Source organism: Protopterus annectens, chromosome 1.part0 (genome assembly GCF_019279795.1).
Source record: "Protopterus annectens isolate FY-2018-M chromosome 1.part0, PAN1.0, whole genome shotgun sequence".
NCBI lineage: Eukaryota > Metazoa > Chordata > Ceratodontiformes > Protopteridae > Protopterus > Protopterus annectens.
This window is the reverse complement of record NC_056725.1, coordinates 343,383,673-343,408,949: the sequence shown is the minus strand read 5'-3', so window position 1 is coordinate 343,408,949 and position 25,277 is coordinate 343,383,673.

Below are 25,277 nucleotides of genomic sequence, written 5' to 3'. Positions count from 1 at the left end.
GGACAACTACCTCTGGGAATGTTCGGGGTTATCAAAAAGTACTAGAGAATCATCAGATAACCTATGTAGAAGATTCTGTAGGAATGTGAAGTGTACTAATTGGTTCTTTGAGAGAGCAGCTGATGCTTGGAACAGACTACCAAATTTCATTAAAGCACGTACTAGTTTAGATATTTTTAAGATTAGCCTGGACATTTATTATGGGAACAAGTGGTTTGGTGTATTGGCAAGCTAGAAGAGCATTAATGCCCGTGCTTGATGTAATGTGGTGGTCATCAGTGTGGAATGCTACGGTCACTGCCTTTGACAGCATTCACTAAGTACAGATGCTGCTCCTAACATCATAACTTGGAAATTGATCCTATTCACTGAATAGCCATCACTTTCAGAATAGCCGACAGTTGTGGCTTGCTGCATTATTTTCATACACTTCTCACCTCATGATTGAGCTCATCATTTGCATGCACAGTGGTGCTCAGTTTCATAATGTTCCTCATTTGTATATTATTATACAGTCACATACATAACATGCATACCACACTATTATCTTGATAGCAGAATCACATTACGTTTGTCTCTGAATCACCCTTTCCCTGTGCATTGCTGCTCATTGCGCTATGCCCTGTTTGTTTCTGAATACCCCTCCATCTTGTTCCTAACCACAATAATTGCACTTAGTCCATATGCATGTATCATATCATCTGCTTTACTTTCATGAAGATGTTCCTCATATAAAAATGACTAGACACATAATCTACACCCTGTTTTTTTTTTTTTTCTGGTTGCTTAATACAACAAATAAATACAACTTGTGAGAATGATAGAATTATTGATTAGCAGGGATATTGTTAAAGGATTTTCAAGACCTTCATGACTTCTTGCGGCCATTTAATTTGCTGCATTATTTTATTAACATACAGAGCTGTTTCTAAGTTGCTTCTAAACTGATCTTAGGTTAAAGGATTGATTATTAGTTGACAAAGGCTTGAGGAGCACTAACCACAAATCTTCTTCTCTAAGTAGCTTGAAATATTGCTTGCAACTATTAAAGAGCTAATTTGATAGTGAGAGAGGAGTTTGGTGATGAAATTCAATAGCACAGACCTGAGAAGAGTGATTTGGGACATCTATGGGGAGAAACAGTTGTTGGCCATGGTTTTATTTTATTTTATTTACTTTTGGCAACCTGTGGGCTAAGTTAATCAAAAGGAAAACTTTTAAGCCACTTTGTCGTCATCAGAAATAGAAAGATTCACAACTCATAGGTACCAAATATAAGGCTAGATACCATAACTACAGTAACTATGCAGCTGTTAGTATTGTAACTTTACTATGTTAGACTAAGCAATAGTTGTTAGTAAATACTTAGTTTACATTCATAGCAATTTAATTTTAATATATTAGGAAACAACAGAATTTTAAATGTCATACTGATTCCCTGCTTTGAAACACTAAATAGGTGGCTTTGAAGGGGAAATCAGACTGCACATTTACACTACTTCTGAGCTGAGCTGCCTGTGAGGCTTTGATTTACACTGGAACAGATGCAGGAAGGGTTTCTTATGACACTGTAGTATGTACTCCCAGGCTCAGATCTGAATAGACATGTGTGGCAGCATTTATTTTATGGTCAAGAATAGGTAGATGTAAATTTGAGGCAATGACGGAGTACACATTTTGGGTGCACTAGCTAAGAAATAAGAGTGACAACCAAGTCTGGACAGTGATGATGACTAAGAAGCTTAGCATTGTGTGTACATATATGATGTGTAGCTTTTTCCTTAAATAGCAGCTGTCCAGTTCTGTTTAATCAACACAGTAGTGTTTTATTTCTGAGTGATTCCAGGATGTCTCTGTTCATCTTATCTACTGCTAGCTGCAGTCCTTTTATGCTGGTGACAAAGGCTTCAGTTAAGATGGAAAGAGCATAGTCTACAGTGAATATGGATACATGTCAGCTAAGGGCAGTTCAATCTTCAGATAGGAGAAGATGAGTGGTTTAAGCTGACATGCTGTGGAACATGCATGCAGTTTGCCCATGTGAGAGAAAAGGAAGAGATGCGGATCCATTCAGATGCCAATCCACTTGATAAATGTAACTTTTCTAAAAGCTTGCAGACAGCTGATGCAAACTGCCACTCATGAGGAATACATGTTAATCCAGCATGGCTGCTGAAGATCATACTTGTTTTCAGGAAATGTTTAAATGCAAATAATGACATTTATTGGTGTTTTATAAACCTTTCGAAAATGACAATCTAATGGTATGTCCTAATGGAATGGTTTGCAGGAGACCAAATCATTATAGATGGTGAATGGTTCTGAAACTGTAAAATATGGCAAAGTTTATCAAAGGTAGAAACTGAAAGTGCCAAGGACTGATGTGTGATATTTAGATATTGGAGGGAAGAGAGGGAAAATGGAAGAAAAGAGAGGTGTTTGCAACCCTAAAAGATCTGGTAGATAATTAGGTACAAAATCACTTTAAAGTATATCTCAATATCCCTAACATAGGAGAGCTATCCGAACACAGGTTACAGGCTACTAAGGAATAGCCTTCTAACATAGCTATATAATGGGAACCAGTATAGTCATCCTGTAGACTAAATTGATGAATAATAGTAATGTGGTTATGAAGCTGTACACCACAGCTCAACTACATGACTTCTTGCTAAGAAATCACTGAAAACAAAATACTTCTTTAGCTATAGGTATATGGCCGATTTGAGGATTTTGCTCAATTGAGTTGGGAATAATGTTTGTTAAAGTCTGTAATTTTATAGAACATTAGTAACCTTGGTAAGCTTCTAGAAACAGCCCTTCAGAATTGTTGTATGTCAGTATAATAACTCATACTGTTTTTTTTTTCTGTAACGTAAAACACATAATTGAATTTTGCCATAATGAGAAACATAATTAGCCATCTTTGCATGTCACAACATAGTTACTCCAGGATGAATTCTGAGAACAAACATTTATCAGGAAAAAAAAATATTTACTATCAGGGAATGCTATTCATGAAACTGCAAGCTTCTTTCATGGGCAGCCAAGACATATGTATTCCATGCAGAATGCCCATGTAGCATAAATAAATAAGGTTACATGCTTCTTATGAACTTCACACCGTATGATGAATTTGATTTAAGTTTCCACCTTCCTGCTTGTGATGACTGAAAAGAAGCAATTGTGCCTTAAGTTTACTCATTTAAACAAATGAATTTACAAAAGTGATATTTGAGATCAGTCTAGCAGATATCTGTGTATGCTTCACTCCAGAAATACTAGCCCAAAGGTAAAGGCATTTGGTTTATAGAACTATTTGCCAAAGAAATTGTTAATGACACTTCAGTAAAACTTAGCTGCTGAGACCAGTCTTTTGAAAGGATTGTTACTATCCAATTGAACTATATAACACTGGCTTCTGATGAGAATTGTTCTTCCTACAACCCACTTTTTATATTATCATTTCTAAGATTGTTGCAGCTTAGAAGAAGTCAGTACCTTCTTTGCAATTGGCATAAAGTCTCCCTGTGTCTGTCGTCTGTGCCCAGTCTTACTCCCACTCCCTCCTTTCTCTCTCTCTCTCTCACACACACACACACACACACACACACACACACACACACACACACACACACACACTGTTTTCACCTCTTATTGAATGTACACTTTAAGAATAAGTTTGCTAATCCCTGCATAAAAAAACATGAAAAGAAATAAAACAACTTTTCTAATTAAAGTGATAGTTATCTTCCATAGATTTTTTTTATTTTAAGCATATTTTATACAGCCCCAGTTATGCACTACATGTTGGAATTGCAGTTAATTTATGTTTTAAAGCAATGATGTTTTCCTTAATTTTGGATATTTTATGTTTACCGACCAATGAATTGTTTACCTGTATGATCACACCTGCAAAGTGATATCATGTCAGGCTGTAATTTAGATATAGGATTAATACATTCTTGTTAATCAAAACTAAATCAAAGTTATAGTACTTTTTAGAATACCAGCCAATTAATCTGTTTTGTGGTTTCAGTATTATAGCGCTTTATGCCTTAGCTTTCAAAGCAAATATGCCCCACCCAGAAGACCTACCTGACAAAATGCAATATTCCAGAAGGTAAAGCTTGTTGCTGTCACTAGTATGAATATGTTGTAGCTGCTCACAGCAGGCAGCTACAACACCAAGGAAATTAAATTCAGGCTGCTATCCTTACAAATAAAAAAGTGAGGCCACCAAAATAATTGTGCGTTCTGCTTTAAAATAATCCCGTAATATGAAGTGGCTATTCTCATCTCCTTGAGGTTTTTTCACATTTAATGTGAAATTGTTTCAATCGTGTTAATAACTAGTGCAACAGATGCAACCATAATGAAAAGTCTGTACCTCAAAGAACAGTGTGCTGAGCAGTTCATTTAACATTCCGTATAGCAAAATGCTAACATCAGCATTTAATATTGGAAGTGTTTTCCTGACCTATGATTTTTTAAACTTAGCTCATACCGAACGTATAATATAAACTGTGGCTTGTTTTACTGTCTAACTAGTTTCTCGGCATTGTTTGCTTAATTCTTTGCATTCACTGTTTAAGTTAGCAGTATAATTTAGATGCCACAATAAACGGCATTAAATGAGTTTATCATAAATGGAATTCGTAACCTAGACGTGCATAGTGTTTACTAATAATTTATATTTCTTCTGTGATTTCCCCCGCTGTAAAATCAGTCATTCTTATTCAACAAGCCCAGTCGTTAAAGGAAAATAAAGAATGTGCATTTATGATGACCCCAAGAGCCTCACAAAAAAATAAATGCATTCATTCCACGGCGTTTATTAAACATCCTGTTCAGCATGAAAAGAGCTATGGCAATAAAAGCGTTTTCAAGCATTGTGTTGTTGTTTGTATAATATCGGCAATGCCATGAACCCAATCGATTAGTTTCGTTTTCTGACCGTCTGAAAGTTATACTGCTTAGAAGCATAATGAATACTACAAAATACCAGTGCAGACACTTTGAATAAGTTTTAGTTACCGACATTTTCCCAAAACAAAAGACCGGTCTGTGTATGAGTTTTACATCTTATTTACTGTACGGTATACTACAGCACTGCTCCACACATCTTCTCCCTCTGGATTCCTTATGTAGTGCAGTTAGACTGGAATTTCAATAAATCTGAAAGTTGACGAGGGCAGCAAACCTGGGGGACTTCAGAGCTTATTTCATTGCATCCTACACCCCCAACGAGTTAAATGCAATCAGTCTGCCAATTGTTATTAGTAGAAGCCTGCGTTATACCCTGGGTCTATGCATTATTAGCAGAAGCAAAGATCTAGGGCTAGCTGAAGAACTACAGAGCACAATGAAAAAAGGAAGAAGGAAGGAAGGAAATAAAGAAAAAAGAAAGAAAAAAGACAAGAGAGAAAGAGCGAGAGAAAAAAAAGAAAGAAAACATATTTAATATTGACTCTGCTTCCAATGACAGATTTTACATGTCCCAAGAAGTGGCTAGTCCATAGGTACAGGGCTCTCCTGAGAGGAAACTATAGCCTTGCGGGACATCCTGCATGTTGTAAAACAATGGTGGCTGCAACAGGACAAAGCCGGGGACCAAAGGAATTATGTTGCAGTTTTGACCAAAATTGGTAACATAGTGTGTTGTTTTACAAGGCTGTATATCATTGAAACAAAGAATGGAAATTGTGGAAATGCTGTTAGAAAACGATTTAGTGTAAGCAACATGGCTCCTTAGTAAATAAACTTTGAATATCTCATTGCATACACATTTTGGTTAAAAAGTGGTCAGCTTCAGATAAGTGAATTATTTAGCATAGCAATGCAATCAATGCATTCTCAAAAGGCATTCAAAAGTTAGTTAATAGCAGGAGCTAACTGAAAACAAACTGTAATGCTCCTGATAACACATGTACGAGAAGCAAATACCTCAGACAATAAAATGTATCAATAAAAGCACGTAAAGACAGAAAAAAAAAGAAAGAAAGATGGTCTAGTCTTCATATTTTTAAAATCATCTAAGTGGAACATCTGCGTATAATACTATTTTAGAAGACTTTTACAACACATTAATTAATGGTCTGGACTCGACAAGACATAGGAACATAGGAACGCTAAATAATATTAGGAATAAGATCACGGGGAGCATAAGCCATACCCGTGTTTAAAAGGCACACATAAAACTTCTTACCACCTTTGAGAAGCACTTAACTCGGAAAGGACTGTACATGATGGTCCTGGTGCAGATCTGTATCTACCCATCTAATAATCAAGATATTAGTCGTAAAGGATTCTATACCAGTGCTTCGTCTGAACTTTAGTAGTAACTTTATAAATAGACAATGTTTTATCTTTTTAAGTTTCAAAGACGCATTGGACCCTAGTGAAAAACTTAGCAATTTGCCTGTTTGACCTATATATGACGATCTGTCTGAAAAAAAGACACTACTCACCTTCTAGAACGTAAATTATTTAAGTCAATTAACAATGGAAACTACTTTTTTGTTCGTGTTACTGTATAATACATACCTCTCAACTGTACAGAATTTCGCAGAATGTCTACAATTCTGCTCGATATTTTTGGTCTTTTTTCTCATAAATTCGTGGTTTTCTGGACAATTGTTGGCAAATCATTGAGAGCTGAAGTCAGAAAATAATGACAGGCATTTGAGTTTCAGACTCCCCACCCTTCAGAAAAATTATGCGAATGCAAAACATGTTATTCTATCATCTGTCCAAGTCTGTAAGAACAATATTTAAAAAGTGTCCCTATTGCCCCCTGTTATTTAGACAAGCAGTTTGCGAGAGCACTCTAATCATGTATGTGCACCACAAATTATAAATCTGGTTATTTTATTACAGAAATCCTCTGACATATAGCTACATCCCTTTAGTTTCTTACCTAAACAGATTAACAGCATTCCTAAGCAGCATTATCAGCTACTGAAAACAGTCATACAGGTGTGGCCACTGTGGAAGGGAAAACAATGTTACATGCGCTGGCAGCTTGTACATCAGTTTACCACAAACTGACAAGAACCCCACAAAACTACAGCGAAGCTGTCAAATGCAGTTTTCAAACACATGTGATACGATATGATATATGTCTATATTTATATCAGTATCTATATCCATCTATCCAACCTCAACCCCTTTTCCCATTTTTGCGTGTATGGGGATGGGGTGTCACTTCAACAGTGACAATCATCTACAGCCAAGGTTTACACCGCTGGGTGGCCAGCCCTGCCGCTGCAGTTCACCTGTACTACACGGTCACACACACGTGGGTGTGTGTGTGTGTTTAATACATATAACTATTTATATCTATATCTCCATCGATCTGTAAGGTGTGTGTAAAAAGCTACATAGATAGACAGATTAAAAAATAACTAGACAAATAGATAAAATAGCTTTCCAAAACGTATTGATTTTAATTAATGCTTTACAGAGCAGTGTAAGCTTGCCACGAGTAAGTTTCTTCCCTAAACAATTAATTGATCTAATCCTGGTAGGAAGCCAGATTTATAGCAAAATTAAGTATGAGATTAGGATAAATAAGATTTTCATCTGTACCTCGTAGCAGGGAAACCCGCGTTTGGGGAGTTGTGTCCTGCAAATAAATAGATACAAATAAAAAAAAATCAAGAAAAATGGCAAACGTACTGATACTTTAGGACAATAAACATATCCCCAGTTTCCTCCAGTTATTCTACAAAGCATCTATTTTGCATCTGAAATACACTATTATGGTATGAAATAAAAGAAGCTACCCAAATTCTATAAAATTAGCTTTAGTTTGGCACAAAAGTGAAGCCCTGTCATTGGTGGGTACGGTTAGTCCTGCAGCACTGTGTGTTTTCATAAAAAAAAGTCCCACTTTCAGCATCTGAAAAGGTGGCGGCCCAATAGGGTAAAGGATTAATCGTGTTTGTATATTTACGCAAACTCTGCTTAAATTCGTCCATTTAAAAGATCGAACGGGTAATTGCGTGACTTGCGTCATAACCTATATAATAACCGTACTGTCGGGCGTTCGGAGTTCATTGCAGTATTTTAATAATAATAACAGATATTTTGCTTAGGAGTCCGTGAGAAAGATAAAATGTGCACAATTACCATTGCAGGTTCTCTAACAATACCGATCGGCTGATATATAAGAATTGTAATTACAAAAATAGTTTTCATCCTATTTATCCTGTGTCCCAATGCCCATTTATAACACTGTACTTTTTTGTAGAACATTTCTATCCCATTTAGGTTTGCTGAATACAATTATTGTCTGTGATTTAACAACATTCCCAGTTAACAAGAAAACAATTGAAGTAATTATAATGCATTGTGCGCCTACTTAATGACTGGACTCAAGAGCAACAAACAACACAACCTCGGGCAAAAAGCTACAAAATGAAAACGCGCAGCACGTCCTTTGAAAGGAAGGAAAAACGCTTACTGTAGAAAGAAAACAAAAGATGTCAATAGTCCTTCTAACCCCAGCGTGAACTAAAGACCGAGAAGTACCCTTTCAGTCACTTCCCATTACCTTTGCATGACATTGCCCTCTGTAACAACAACATGATTGTGGTGAATACGAACTTTCACCGGGAATGCTGCACGCTAGGAGCAGGTTCTGCAGCAGCAACAAGAGAGCAGCCCAGAATGATACAACAGGAAAGGATCACTAGCATCCCATGAGAAGGACGGCAACAATAATGTAACAAAAAAAAAAAAAAAAAAAAACAGGGTTGATAAAGGAAGAGACAGTCAGGGCAATGTATTCTGTCACCCTTCAGCAGTTCACCTGTCAGATTTGTCAGAAACCGGGATCTTTCACTGCTACTACACACATACAGACCTGCAATCTTCAGAGCACAGAATATTGTTTAGGATGGTGACAGTTCAATTAGCCATCACTGAGTCGAGGTGAAGGACGCATGTTTCAATGTCATGGTCAGATTAAGTAAATGCTGGAAAAAAAAAAACATAAAAAACAAGACGAGAGTTGGAGATGACCTGTCAGAAATCAGTCAGTTCACATATACACACAAACACCCCCCGCCCCCACACACACACACATACATACACTCACAGACTTTTGGCACGTAGGGATGAATCAGTGAAAAACATCCACTTCCATGCATACCAAGTAAATGGAAAATAAGGCAGCAGCTTCACTACAACAAGGGCTAAACTGACTTCTTCCACTGCCCGGGGAAACATGGCGGGTGGGCACACCAGCAGCTGCTGCTACTGAATCTTTAATCACCTAGGCAGAGACCAGTGCCAAATACCTTGTGAATTATTTACCGTTGCGGACTGTTGTGACAGCTGTTTCCATGGTCATTATAGCCATAATAATTATTTTAGCTATAGCTTTATGTATAACAACCCCCCCCCCCCCACACACACACACACACAAACAAACAAACTCACGTTTACCTGAGCATTATTTTCTCTTCAGCATTGTTCCGAAGTTGGAGGAGAAAACTGAAAACTCATTAAGTTAATAATTATAGGCCATACTTTCACACATCCTCTGCTGTTTGAAATAAACGAGGGAACACAGCGCTACGTTTTTAAAAGCCTGAATTTACAATATCTGCAGTATATATTACATCTGAAATTTAGAACTGCACTGGGCACCGAACAAGTAATGTTTGACCAGAGTCTCATACATGTAAACACCTACATGTGGAGGTTTCATTTTAACAGAGATGTGTACTGCTGAGAAAACAAGACTTGCTCATCTCCTTTTTATGAAACCGTACCGAATCTACACTCTTAGAAAAGAATAATCTATTTATTTGTGATAATAGTAATCACTCTGCAGGAAATGTAATACTGCTGCAGCGTTTATAGCTAATGTTTCAGCCTGAAATGAGGCAGATGGAAGAAATATGCCCCCTTTTCTAAAATATAAAAATCAAACGTACTTCATGAATGCTTGTTGAATTGACACCCCATCTACAGTTTTGATCGGTTTTCTGTTTTCTTTAACCACAGTGCTACCTTTAAAACTTAAAAATCTAAATGTTCTTGACATTTTACTAAAGTTTTCACATTATTTGCTCTTTAAAAGAATACAGTGACAGTTTAAGAATAATGTCATCTCTGAAGTTGAAGGGTCAAGTACTTGTTGCTTTTAGATTTAAGTTTATCTGTCTGGGTTGGTGCCTTTGCTAAAATGTCGGACTATCAGGTGGACGTCATGTTTTTATTTGCGAGGTGAGTGCTACAATAAAACAGGGATTTGGACGTGACAATACACTAACATTCTAATCCCCTTTTAAAGGATATTTCTTGCTGGGTTAAAGATATCTTGCTTTTTAAACTCCACCAATGCACGTCAAAATGCCACAGCCTTTCCGGCTTTCGTGAGTCCGTGAGCAAAAATTCCTGCAGGTTTGGCTTTGTTTATATTTCCTGGCAGTAATCCCTTTTGTTAAAAAAAGGATATTCTGAAAGTTTGGATCCTGCGTGCATTGCTCAGTTTCCAAAATCAGAATAATACAAAATATGAAAAAGGGGTTTCGACAAACAAAAAAGTGACTCGTATAACTGCGTTATATTTTAACAGACGTTTGAAAGGTGGCCAAAATATTACTGAATTAAAGGGTAGGTAAAAAGGGGTTCCATCTGCCCGCATCAATGACAATAAAAGGGCATTTAAATGATTGAACTGTAAGTGCTGGTAGAGTTGCTGCTCCAAAATATTAACTGGAATAAATTGCATTATATAAGATAGTTGACGCGCGCGCGCGTGTGTGTGCATGTATATATGTATATATGCAAGTATAATGTATGTATGTATGTATGTATGTATGTATGTACGTATTTATTTATTTATTTTGTTTGTTTACTGGGGTAGTATATAAATAACAGGGTGTGGTGGTCCAAACATCTGTCTTCAGTCGGGGCCCGGTAGCATGAAACTATGTAGAACAGTAAGTGAAATTACTTAAAGATAAAATGTAAATAATATAACTTAGGCATTCTGTATTCAATAGTAAAGAATGGTAGTATAATTTAACATGCATAATTGCATTGGTGATAAACGGGCGGCCACGGTGGTGCAGTGGTTAGCGTTGTCGCCTCACAGCAAGATGTTCTCCAGTTCGATATTCAGCTGGAGTGCCTTATGTGTGGAGTCTACATGTCCTCCCTGTGGTGCATTCTGTGTTGAGTCTGCATGTCCTCCCTGTGGTCATGTGGGTTTCCTCTGGGTGCTGTGGTTTCATCACAAAGACATGTTGTAGATGGATTGGACACTAAAATTGGCCCTAGGCATGAGTGTGTGCCTTCTATGGAAGGTTAGGTGCCGGGCTGGCAACTTGACACTGTAAAAACTCCACTGCCAATCATGAGCAGACAGGTGATCCACTGTGTGCACTGGTGATAAACAAGTTGCCTACAACCAGAAGGCTTAATATGGCCATACATTTAAAGTAGAAGATATTAATTGAAAGTACAAGATTGTTTTATTTTAAATATCAATATTCTTGATCACCAGTGTGTAATTCATCAGTGCACCATACTATGACAGTACAACATTAAAAAGGTTAACATTTTCATCTCAACTCTGCCTCACCTGCTGTACCAAGAGTTATAGATTGATTTGTGTTCATCCAAGAATCTATGCCATTTCTAAGTTTGTCAATACTTTTAGTTCAGATGAACATTTTGTTAGTTAAAAAGAAATATAATAATGCCATCCATCAAATAAACATTTATTTAGCTGTTTGTTGCATTTACATGTGATTAACTGTCTCACAGGCAAACATATCTATAGGATCATAGGATCATAGTTTAGTACAAGGCTGGACAATTTCCTTTCTTGTATTCACAATAACCCATTCCATGGTCGATAATTACATATTACCCCTGATGAGAATAACTGGGATGATACCATAGATAATTAGAGGGGATCCATGCATGGGATAAAACATTTAGGAACTGCCTCTGTCCATTAGTAGTACAGGGGGCAGTCCTGCGGTAAATTTTCTGTTTCCCATCCATATATCTAAGTAGAGTTTGAATATGGAAAGGGATGAACTTTGTTTTTTGTGGATGAGGAGTTCCTTCCATAGCAGTGGTATTCTCTGCCAGATATACCTGTCCCTCCAAACCATTCTGTTGATGCTGCAGAAGAGGTTTAGATCATCAGACCATGTATTTCTGTTGCCATTTGATTTGCTGATGTGCAGTAAATCCATCAGTATTGAGTCGGAGTATGCCTTGTATACCAGACACAGATCATCTCTTAGCAGTTTATAGAATGCCAAGTATAGTGACAGGGCTTTGAGTCGGTCTATGTAGGACACATTGTTCAGGCCTTGTATCCTTTTAGTAAGGAGTAAGGTATCTCTGTGGGCATTCCAGTTGTTGCATTTATCTGGACCGATGCATGCTAAAGGGGGAATTATATTCAAAGACTGGCCTAATGAAGGCTGAGTAAAGGTGGACAATGACATCCCTAAATTAAGGTGCAATCCCATTGTTTATAAGATGTGCAATATAGAAGGACTTCCTTACAACAATGGGCACATTTGCCAAATGTTAGTTCACTATCCACATAAATTCCCAAATCCTGAACAACTCGGTCAGCTCTATATTAAAAACTTGGACAAAATAAGAAAGGTGGCTTGTCAAGATAAAAGTAACAATCAAGGACACACAGAAACTAGAGGGCTCATACCATCAGTTGTCATTAAGAAGGGATGCAAGTAAAAAGGTCCGAAAAAAAGTAAAAACCTTTCTTCTGAGTCAGAACATACAAGTATTATAGGCAACTATAAGGTATGGGTGGCATGCAGAGTGCTTCTAGGAAGTGAAACTAATCCTCATGCTGTACCTACTGATGCAAGGTATTTTACCTAACCTGGAAGGTAAGATATCAAAAAAGAATAGCAAGGGGCAGCAAAAACTGTGGAGAAAGAGTTATGTAATATCCCTGCAGCACACAGCTTCTGCGAACCTTAATGCAATAAACGTCATGCACTCATAGTAAAGTAAATTGGAGAGCAGGGCATGGCAGGCATATTTAAGCATCTCAGAAATATTTAAGGTGCAAGAATATGATTCCACAGAAAGACTATCAAGAGCAAGTGGTCATAACCGCTCCCTGAAGTCTGAGATTTCATAAGGAAATGTTTTTAATTCACAGAAAATACAATGAAATCTCTTCTGTGGCTACAACTGGAAACACTCTGAAAAAAAAATATATAGATAGATATATACAGATATGGATATATAGGTTTAGATCAATTGATATATGCCCATACATAAAAAGACAGATTGAGATGTATATGTGCACTCCTATAAATTACCTTGTTTCTTTCTTTACATGCAAGTCTAAATAGTCACCTGCATGTTTGTCATTCCATTAGTGTGTCCCTTAATCTAACTAAGGTTCAATGGATCATTTAAGCAACTTTAAAAGTTGCATATTTTTCTTCCAAATTTTAAAATTAAATAAAGCAATGGGACTAGCAAATGCTTACTATCCAAAATTAGAGTACATTGTATGAATGAAATGTTACTACATCATCTATGACAGATTTACTAACGTGGAAGTAAAACATAACATGATAAAAGTGTTAGTTGCCTTATTATTTTCCTTTTTAAATGTATTAGATTGTGTCCAGTGTTGCTACTGGCAAACTGAATTAATAGCTAATAATAACACTGATTTAAGTAGGTGGGCCACTAGACACAAAGTCCCTTTTCTGGAGCAACCCATGAGTAGTGTATAGTTAAGTGATTTGCTGAAGGTCACACACTAGGCAAATGAAGGCTAATGGAATCAAACCCTGTACCACAGAAATTGCACACCACCCCTTTAACTCTTTGCAACAAATGCCAAGTACTGCATAACATGTAGCAATGTTATACAAAGAGTGATTATGTAAGACTTTGTACACTCTACTACTGTGTGTTATATATACCAGATGAATCAACTGCATGGCGTAACATCTGCGATTATCTGACAGACTTACTCTTTTCTTTTAAATAGCTATAGTGTGCTATATGTATATAGGTGCTATATGTATATAGGCTCTATATGCATATAGGTACCACACATTCACATACATTTTCCACATTCAGGAAACATTTCTTTGCATTTGCCTTTATAGGAAATGTAAACAGCAAAACAAATGCAGACTAATTAATAAGTTGACTACATAAAAGTGCAAGTGACATTTTATAGGTCCTTAATAAAATATGTATTTATGGAATGATTACAATAATGATATCAAACATCCTTAATGCAAAAGGAGACAAAGAGGAAGTACTGAGGAGACAGAGTCAATGCAGTCCAATATGGTATAACAAGACTGGCAGTACAAATAAGCAACTTCTGGTCATTTACTTATATACACAGACAATAGGCAAACATGGGTAACCCAGGTGACCAAAGACACAGAATCAGTTTAAAGGATAATATTACGGTTTAAATCAGCTTCCTGAAAAGTAGAAGTGCTATAAAGAAAAGTGATTATGTAAGGCATGGCACACCCATGTACTGCTTGTTATGTAATAATACTATCCCTTGAAAAAGCCGTTACATATGGTTTCTCCAAAGGCCCTAGGAGAGATGTTATTATACAATAGTACACACAATTTTAAGAAGTATTGTTTAAATCTTATTAGTCATAGTAAAGTCAAGAATTCCAAACTTTCCAAACAATCTAGAATGTTATCATAGGAGTCATGAGGAGTCTATTAGCATTATTATTTAACTGGCACAAAATAGTCTTGTCCTTGATTTTTACTGATGACACAGACCAAAGTAAGAAGAAAAAGGCACTCTTATGAGAGGCAGTGTTGACGAGTGCTGCTATGTTTGCTAAAATTTGCAACTACTTTAAATAACCAGTTGCTTCTTTCAGGAAATGAGATTGTGTTTGTTAAGTTATACAGGGCCAGTGTTAGCATTCTGTGAGCTTGCAGCAAGTGCCAAGTCAGGGGACCCCTAAACACTTTCAGTCTAAGTATCACCATATCACTGCCACCCCTCTAAAGCAACCTCTTAGTTTATGCTGCAAAATATTAGCAGTAGTTTGCATAGAGTGCATATGACGGTCTTGCATTATGACTTGCCTGCATACCACACCATGCTGGCTCATCTCACAGAGTGGCTTGCACAGTGACTGCATTTAATTGCATTGATGCATTGATGTTACATTATAACCCTATGTATAGAGCTGTCCTTAAGTTTAATAGTACCCTGGGTGAAGGGCTCCATGGTGTTCCCCACACTGAATGATACAGTCTGCTCAAACTGCATATAATAAACTTCAAAACATGAACATGTTGATCGGGGGTAAAGAACAGCTAAGTGCTATCCTTTGCCATTAAAAAAAATAGCATCATGCTGGCTACTTATTAGCTTATTGTTGCAAATTATGAATGCTATGTATTTATAGATTTAATAAATATTCTCATTATAAATGTGAATTAATGTGACAGCACTGTAGGGCCAATAATCAGTTGTAACTAATTTATGCTTAAACAGAGTGTGGCTAGGCTTTATGACTTTTTATTTATGACAGAGATGGATTATAGTAGAGTTTACTCCAGAATAGTAACATTTGGTCCTAAATGCTTTTCCTGCAAAACTTTTCATGTCTTAAGCCCACATAAAACTCAACACAATACAAAATCAGGACATAGTAAGGCCTTGTTGAGTCTAATTATGGTGGCTGCCTAAAAAAGCAGTCACTAAAAAAATGCAAATCAAAGTCTAAACCAACTTCAGTATAAGTAGTGTATATAGTAACAGCGATAAAACAACTGGAATTGGGATCTTTAGGAAAGGGTAGGAGCAAATTACATAGACAAAATGGAAATTGTGGGACCAATACATGCAGAGGAGGAATGAGCTTTACAAGAAGGCAGGATTTGAATGAGCTATGTAATATCTGACTGACAATGACTGGAGAGATTATAAGTGATGCATAATGTTTGCAACTAAAATTGTGTCAATATAGTTTATTTTCATCTATATAAATGTATGATTGCCTATGTCATAAGTGATAATTTAATAAAAACGTTTCTTGTTTAAAAACACAATACAAAATCAATAATACATGTTTGAAGATGAAATGTTTTAAATCATTGATGAAGCATGATTAGTTTTATTAGAAAGTTGTGCTGATATTGATTTCCTTGCATTGCCTATATCTTAACAGTCCTAACTCAATGAGGACTCAAATTACTGATTTCAACTCAAGTCAGTATAAAAAATAAAATTAAATCAATTTTTTTCAGGGGAGAAGATTTTGGTGATAAATGCATCACTGTGTAGAGCAGGCAGTGGAATATCTGTGACTGGATCACAAAAATCTGCTTAAATTGAGTATGCTCTTCCTCACTCCTGATGCTGAGCATGCTCATTCTCACTGCTGAGGATGTGAGCCTGAGTATGCTCTTCCTCACTCCTGATGCTGAGCATGCTCATTCTCACTGCTGAGGATGTGAGCCTGAGTATGCTCTTCCTCACTCCTGATGCTGAGCATGCTCATTCTCACTGCTGAGGATGTGAGCCTGAGTATGCTCTTCCTCACTCCTGATGCTGAGCATGCTCATTCTCACTGCTGAGGATGTGAGCCTGAGTATGCTCTTCCTCACTCCTGATGCTGAGCATGCTCATTCTCACTGCTGAGGACGTGTCTGGTCCTGTTCCTTGTTCCTGAGGAGGAGTCTGCTCCCTTTCACTCCTGGGACTGTCTGTGCTCCTTTTCAGACCTAAGCATGAGTGTGCTCCTCTTCACTCCTTAGTGTGCTCCTTTTAACACCTGAAACTCAGTGTACTCCTCTTCACTCCTGAGGCTCAGTGTGGTCCTTTTAACACCTGAAACTCAGTGTGCTCCACCTTAATCTTGTGGATGAGTGTGGTCCTTTTCATACCTGAGACTGAGTGTGCTTCTCCTCACTTCGTAGGCTGAGTATGCACCTCCTTACTCTTAAAGATCTGCAAAGGAAGCTGAAAGCAGAAATCTGCTAAAGAAGACAGACAACCAGGCCACAGTGTGGAATATGTACAAGCAAAGAGGCATTTTTACACAGCATCTATAGGGAAGCTTTGTAGGTCTGAAAGTGGTATGTCATGGCATCTTCCAATTAATATCAGCTAATATGGAAGTACATTTTTCAAGAGAGGCTAATATAGTGAGAGAAACCTAAAACAACAATATAAGACAGCTATACATCATTTTGTTGATTGCACTTTGTGTGATTTACATTTGTGTGACAGTGCCGTTTCGCACAACGAAAAAACAAATGTCACAGTGTCGAACCTTGCAAAAGTGAATGCAATACAGCATTCTCAGTTGTAAGATTCAACATTGTGATGCAGATCGCACTATAGTGGGGAACGGGAAATGTACCCTTTCCCTCACTATACTGCGATCCCGGAGTTTGTATATTTAAGTAGGAGGGAGTGTGGGGGTGCAGGGGGGCTTGCCTACCTGCAAATACACAAAATACAGTCCAAAACTAAGAAATATAAGACATGAAGCTGACTGTGAAACCACTGAACATTTTTTATTGAATTTAGTGCTTTCGTCTAGCGTTCGCCACAAGACTTCTTCAGAATCATTAACACCATTTAAACAACTCATTAAATATATAACTGCTCCTATCACATGTTTAAATCATGAAACCTCATTGGTTAAAACCCATCACTCAAATTTAAAGCCCACATACTAATGAATATACATTACTAATTTAGGCATACACATTAAAATCAAAAAATGTTGGAAAATGATTTACCAACTAATATGACTAACTACCAAATCACTTTCCTAATCTGTTGTACAATGTTCAATATTAAATATTAAATGCATTTACAAAAATGCCATTACCATGTTCTTTATCTATATACATAACAATGTTGGAACAGTGCCCACTTGTTGTATACTACAAATGAAAATCAGACTTAAGTTTTAAGTAGCTCGAAATAGACAGTGTATCATTTAATCCATAATTATTGGTAGCATTACATCTCAATTGCCAGAGTAATTCCTTGTATTCAAGGAGCAACTCAACTGGCCCTCCCCTGGTCCCGTCAGAATATATTTGTTCTAAAACAGAAAATTTAAAAGTATGATGTGGGTACTCCATAATATGTTTCGCCAAGGCATTGTTAACATTGCCCCTCCTAATATCGTACACATGTTGATAAATGCGCTTGTGTAACATGTTAATATTTTTACTAATATAAAATTGGTCACAAACTTGTCAAATTGCAATATGCACAAGGTATTTACTCTGGCAATTATACTTTCTAGCCAGAAAAACTTTGCCATAACTCCTAATAGAAATCATGTTGTTCTCTAAGATAAGGGGACACTGTGCACAACGTCTACATTTTTGCATCTGGCCTTCCTTTTTCCGGAATAGTTACATTCCAATAAGTTTTTAAGAGTCCTGTCTCTCCTATACACTATACAGGGCTTATCACCAAGTCTTGATTTACACTTTTTGTTTGTAATGAACACTGTCCAATTATTGTACAAAACTTCCCTGATATTATAATGCAGGGTGTTGAAGGTAAGAATCATAGCATCAGTGTATGGACTACTCACCCCTTCTTGATTGTCTACAACTGAAGTCATCATTGTACCCCCTATCAAGATGTCAGATGAGGTACCCAGAAGTGGGTAGAAATAACTATTATTTCTTTTCCTTTTAACCTCCTCAAAGATGGGGTCCAAAAATGTCCCAGGGTAAACCCTCCTACTAAACATTGTCCTCAGTCCTGGAGTTTGTATATTTAAGTAGGAGGGGGTGTGGGAGTGCAGCCCCCCACATGGGGGTGCAGGGGGGCTTGCCTCCCTGCAAATACATTTTTTACTGTGCAAGTTACAGTAATACTGTTCCCAGAAGTATGGTGAATGTTCGAATTATGTCAAATTTAAATATTCACCACTTCGGAGTTCGACTTTATTTGTGTTCAGCATTAGAAATTTCACATTTTTGTTTCAAATTAGTAGCAATTCACCGTTGTTTAATTTGGTGAAATAATAGTAAACCATATAAGACAATTCCGTGAGCAATGGCTCAGGGAAGCCTTTACTCAAAGGATCTTCTATTTCTACGTACCATTGAAGTCAATTTGTTTTCCTTAAGGAAGAATGCAGTTCTCCTTGTATTTTGCTCCCTTCCGCAGTCTAGAGAGTACTTGGCAGTAGATGTGGAGGGAAATATTACTATATACCTTTTCTCCATTTTATTTGGTTTTGTGCCTGCTAGCCAAGCTCACTGGAGAAAGATTAATGCTCTTTCTCATTGCCCCTTGCTAACTAAGAGCGTGATTTCATGTCCTCAGATCTCTGAGTGTCTCACAAAACATTCCAGTCAATGTGATGACAGATATTATAACAGGTCTGGGTGACACCTGCCCATATTTTAAAGCGTGATTGTTCCAGTAGATAAACTCATCCCTCTGGATCATCTGAGTGAGTTGTGAAAGATTTCAGAAGTGTGCTATGTAGAAATGTGAGACACTATCAACTGACAGTGAAAATGTGATACAAAATGTGATGTATGTGCTATGTATGCTAAGATGAAATTTGTTGTATATTAGAAAATCCCCCTTACTCTGAAGCTCAGTGAACTTTGTCAGTAGACATATAGTTAGCATGGGTGTGGGGTCATATCCATCTGCAGTGGTGACAGTAAGTAATGAAGTACCCCCCACGATAATACCTCAGCATGCCGCAGTGAATTTAAATTTTCACTTTTGCACTGACTAATCACTGTTCTGAGAGTCAAAATTCTATCATGCAAGTATTTCAGTGGAAACAAGAAGCTTTCTGTTTAGCAGACTTCATTTAGGAAAAAAAAAATTACTTCACTGTATTAGCAAATGTCTTCGTTCAGAGCTGGTAAGCTTTTCTGTTTGACCCTTCACTATGAGCCCTTCCTTGACTTGGGCCTTAGTTATTCTGTGTTTATAGTACATAATGCTGGTTATCTTGGTGCATCTGGATCTTACAAATGACTTAAATTTGACTCAACATAAGTTTGTCAGGCAGTTCCTCGGTAGTATTACCTGTTTTAGCTCCTTCCTAAGGCTCTTGTTTTCTCCACGTTGAGACTTAAGCTTTATGACTAAGTATCTTGTCAGTGCAATGTTTAGCATGACCTGAAGTTCTTCTCATAGAAAATGCTGTTCGTTGCCACTTCATTAACCAGGCAGACAGTGACATCATAGAGCATATTTGTAAAAAAACATAATTTGTCTACAAGCTGGCAGTTTTAAAGCTGTCATTCAACCATTCTATTCTTTCCCCCAATTTCTGTCTGGAGGATTGAATACAAGGGAGAGAAGTTCTGAATACTGTAGATGTGCATAAAGTTTAATTTCTACTTAAAATATTCCATAAGCTTTACAAAGAGAAGACAGGGTTTAGCAGTGTCTAAGGAGATGCTTTCCAAATAGACAGACAAATGCATTAATGGGCATGATTCAGAAATATTACTGAGAGGTGTATATGAGGTGTACACCTCACTGTAACTATTTCTGATTCAGAGACAGCTCTACCACAGTGCTGCAACTCAAAGTCATGTAGCACCATAGTGGGCTGTCTCTGCAGCCATGATAAATGCTAATAAAGCATTCAGGGGGATAGGCATATGCAAATTAATTGTGACACTCCCTCAGAACTGCCTGATGTAAGTCACTCACATAGCCAAGTGATTCTGCATAAGTTACCATGGACACTCCAGGCCACTCATGATAATGAACATGGCCAAAAGCTCATGTTCATCCACTGTGGTACAGGTAAGTGTTGGAGGGTTTAGTGGACCAGCCCTCTTGGTAAGTTTGTATGCGTATGTGTATGTGAGGGGGCTGCATGCATGGGTTTTTGTGTTATTGTGTGACTGCCTGAGAGGTCACACTGTGGGTGTTACTGAGGCTGTGGGTTACATATATATGTGTGTTTGCATGTGTGTTCATGTGTGTATGGGTGAATGTGCGTCCTTGAGTGTCATCAAGTGAGGTGGAGGCTACGTGTGTGTGAGTGAGCATGCATGTCTGTGTGTGTGTGTGTGTGTGTGTGTGTGTGTGTGTGTGTGTGGGTATGAATGTGTAGATAGTGGGGGCTGTCATACCTGCACCCTCCCCTAGACAAACAAGCAACTCCTGCAACACTGTTGGGGGGGACACTAGTCACCATGGGTAACATTTACATTGTGCCTTGAAGGCACTTAACAAAGGCATGGATCACAGGGGAAACACTAGCCACAAAATATACCTCTTTAATATGACATGGATTGGGGGGAGCACTATATAGAAGGGATACTGCACATAGCATGCAATAAAGGCACTTATTAGAAAAAAAGAAAGACAATGTGGGTTAGGGAACCACTAGACACCAGTGATACTACCCCCAGTGTGCTTTAAAGGCTCTAAAAAGATTCAAAACATGCATCTAACCACCTCCCAGAGAGGATATTAACCCTCTGCACCAACAATAGATGTCAGGGAAAACTAGGCAATAACAGCTAAACTGTGAAAAAAATAAAGAAATTAAATTATAAAGGGAGAAGGCTTTGAACCTTACACCCTTGCCACAGGAAACATTGGCATGAAGCCACTACATTAACTGAGATGTTAGTGAAGTATTTTTTTTATAATATACTGAGGATCTTGGGCATTACTGAAACCCAGCAGCAGTTTCTTAGTTGTGAGGTAGAGGAACACACACATATATGCATATCTGTCAACCGTATAGCACAAGATGTCAGGGCAAAACCAAAATCAAAATTACTCCTGGGGCAAAGTTGCACATTCAAAAATGGGTTTAATTCTTCTTCTTACAAACTTAGAAAGTTGCTAGCAACTTTTGCATCAGCGTGTATTTACTTAAGGATATAAAGTCTGACACTGTAACATCTGGCATGTAAAACTGAGTATTCTCATCTGTTATGAGGGCAGTGACCATGTAAGTAGAGGCATCAGACACAGGTATGGGGTATGTGATGTCTGTGTGTGTGTGTGTGTGTGTGTGTGTGTGTGTGTGTGTGTGTGTGTGTGTGTGTGTGTGTGTGTGTGTGTGTGCGTGTGCATGTGTGTTTTTGTGTGATTGTGTGTGTACCTGAATGTGTGTACTGTGTGTGGGAGAGTGACTGGGTGGCACCTGTGCTAACATGAAGCATGAGCAGCCAGTGTTAAGTGCTGCAAGAAAGTGATAAACTGCACTAGCTGTAGTTAATGCCCATTCGGAGACATGCACCCCCAGATTTAATAAATTCCATGTGGGCATAGTGTAGAGCCTACGCAAAACTTACCATGTCTGTGTAAACAGTTCCCTCTCAATAGCGTACCATGCATATTAATGATGTTGCATTCCTGAGGGACTGCCATGGAACACGGTTATTGAAACAGTGCAGGGAGTGTGTGATTAACTGTGTCCGCAGATGAGTAATACACCTCCTGCACTGTCCATGGGCATGATATCAATGTATTTAAATTTTATGTTTTTTTTTTTTTTTTTTTTTTTTAAAGTTTGCACAGTGGGGTGTGGTGAGCAGCAACTGACATGTACGAGATATCTAAAATTATAAACCGGATGCATTTAATTTTTGATTCAAAGATCAAGTTTAAGCATTGCTTAGCAGGCTTACATGGCACAGCACAGTGCTTAGCAGTACTTAAACATGGCTCAGAGGTATATGTAAAAGTATAGCAGCATTCCAGATGTCCACGTAGCCAAGCAGATAGAGTTACGGCCTTATATGCAGTAGGTGTGGGGTTTGAATACATGGAAGGGAAATTAAGCAATTATTTTTGCAATATAAATTGTGCAAATGATTTTTAAATCATCATCTGCTGTGCTCAGCTAAGATCTGCTAAGCCTTGCTAAGCCATGATAAGCACTGCTTAAACTACCTCTGTTCAGGCACTGCTTGGCAGTGCTTGGCACAGCTTGGCTGTGCTTAGCTGGTTTGTACACTGCTAAGCACAGCTAAGTATTGCCAGTTTAAGCATTGCTCAGCTCAGCTGCGCTGGTTTGCCCAGTGCCAAGCAAGGAGATGCATTTTTAAAAATTGCCCAATGGCGTGTAAAGGCAGGAAAAAGGGCTATAATAAGTCCAATAGGCAGGAATACATCATAATCCATTGGTGTTCTGTCTCTGAAGGATACAATGGCAGGCATTAGAGAGGGTTCAAGCTTTTGGGTGCAGCAGTGGGGCATTGAGGAGTCCAGGGTTATGGTCAGATGCCTTGTGAAAAACCATGCAGACCAGCTCATGCAGGGAGGTTATCGGGGCTCGGAGTACACAGCGGAGGCCTGAGACCAGCTGGCAAGGGACCCCACCAGTGCAACTGGTATCCCCCCACAGGTGAGCAGTGTCATCACTACCATGATGACCTGGAAATAAGGAAGGGGCTGTATTGAAAATCCTGGTCCAAGAATTCCAGGTGGGCAATGTTCCACATGTGTGTAAGTATGTTTACCTGTGTTTCACCAATATTTAATCTTGAATGTCTGCTAAACTGGTATGCATAATGGTGTGCTTCTCTCCCAACAGCTGCAGAGGTGTGAGCTCGCAATGTTGAGGCGCATGCAGGGCACCTGACCAGGTTGTGCCGTGAATGTGATGAGTACAGCTGTATTATGCTATCTATAGTCAAATAAGACAGAAAGAGTAGAGCATTAACCATTTATTGCAAAACATTTGTAGTGCAATAACTGTTGATTACAGCTGCATAATGGCAACTTTTATGCAAGAATAACTCAAAAATATTTCAGTAAATGCATGAAGGTATCTATAATAAACTGTTGTGCAATACTTGTGGAATTAGAGCGGATATTTCAACCCAGTAACAATATATTGTGTACACCTGTAGTTTGTTTAGTAATGTATAGGTTATCTAGTATCTCTGTCATGATTGCATTTCATGCATGTGCATTCAACTGTCACTGCAGTGTACTATAACATTGTAGTACTAGTACTAGGTCATATTTTGTTTCCAGGTGACTTCTAGGTAAATATCAGTCAGTCAGATATCAGCAATGACTCACTACATCAGTTTGTTAAATGCTGTGTATGAAGTACATTTTGTCACACACAGAAAAGGGTTTGAATCTAGTGCTATGTACTGGAAAAGATTACTGAGTCAGATATGTTATGATAACAGATATTCTTTCCACAGGGACTACTGGTAAATGGGTTAGGTAGCCCATATTATGTGTAAATACTTGTTTGTTCAGATATTACAGACTGTTAAAATCATTACCATGAATGTGTTATTATTGCATAAAATAAAGGAAATATGTGCAATGATAATAATATATATTAACATAAAAGAAATAACATGTGTAATCTTGGCATGGCTGTATGCCTGGAGTGTCTTGTACAGGTTGCTGCAGTCAATGAATACATGTGACACACATGTCCCCTGCAGTCACTGCTATTGGGTTCTATCCCCATGCCTGCCAGAAGTATTACAGTATCAGTCACGTATCAATTACAGATATTCTCTCCACAGGAACTACAGGAAAATGGGTGAGATAGCTCATATTATGTGTAAATAATTGTTTGTTCAGATGTCACAGACTGTTAAAAACATTAGCACAAATGTGCTATTAATGCTTAAAATAAAGGAAATATGTGAAATAATAAAATATATTAACATAAAAAAAATAAAATGCGTTAATCTTGGCATGGGTATATGCCTGGAGTATCTCGTAAAGGTTGCTGCAGTCAATTAATATATGTGATGCACATGTCTCCTGCAGTCACTGCTATTGAATTATATCCCCACACCTGCCAAGTAAGACATGACAGTTGTATACTCTCTTCACTGTACACATGCATGTCTCTTAAGTGCCATTCTGTCATGGAATGTAATTACTGTTGCGTAATCCCTCTGTCACAGATGTATCACTGACATGATTATATGTGAATAGCAAAGTAACAGTACATCAGCCCACAGTACACCATGGTAGTTATATAGGTCCACCTGCTGTGCAAGATTTCTTTGTAGTCGTGTACCTGCAGGTGTTACTACTTGGCCCACAGTGTCCCATGCAGATAGCTTGAGAGGTATGTACGTGCTACAGCAGCTATAGGGCAGATTTCCACATAAAGAAAGGACAGAGCTGTAGAGTAGATATAATTAAAGTTGTCAACTATATAGACCATGATGCTATAAATGGACTGTATCTCTCTCTCTCTTCCTACCCCTTATCTTCATATATTTATTATTGTTCTATATTAGTTATGGTTTACTATTAACATATGTTG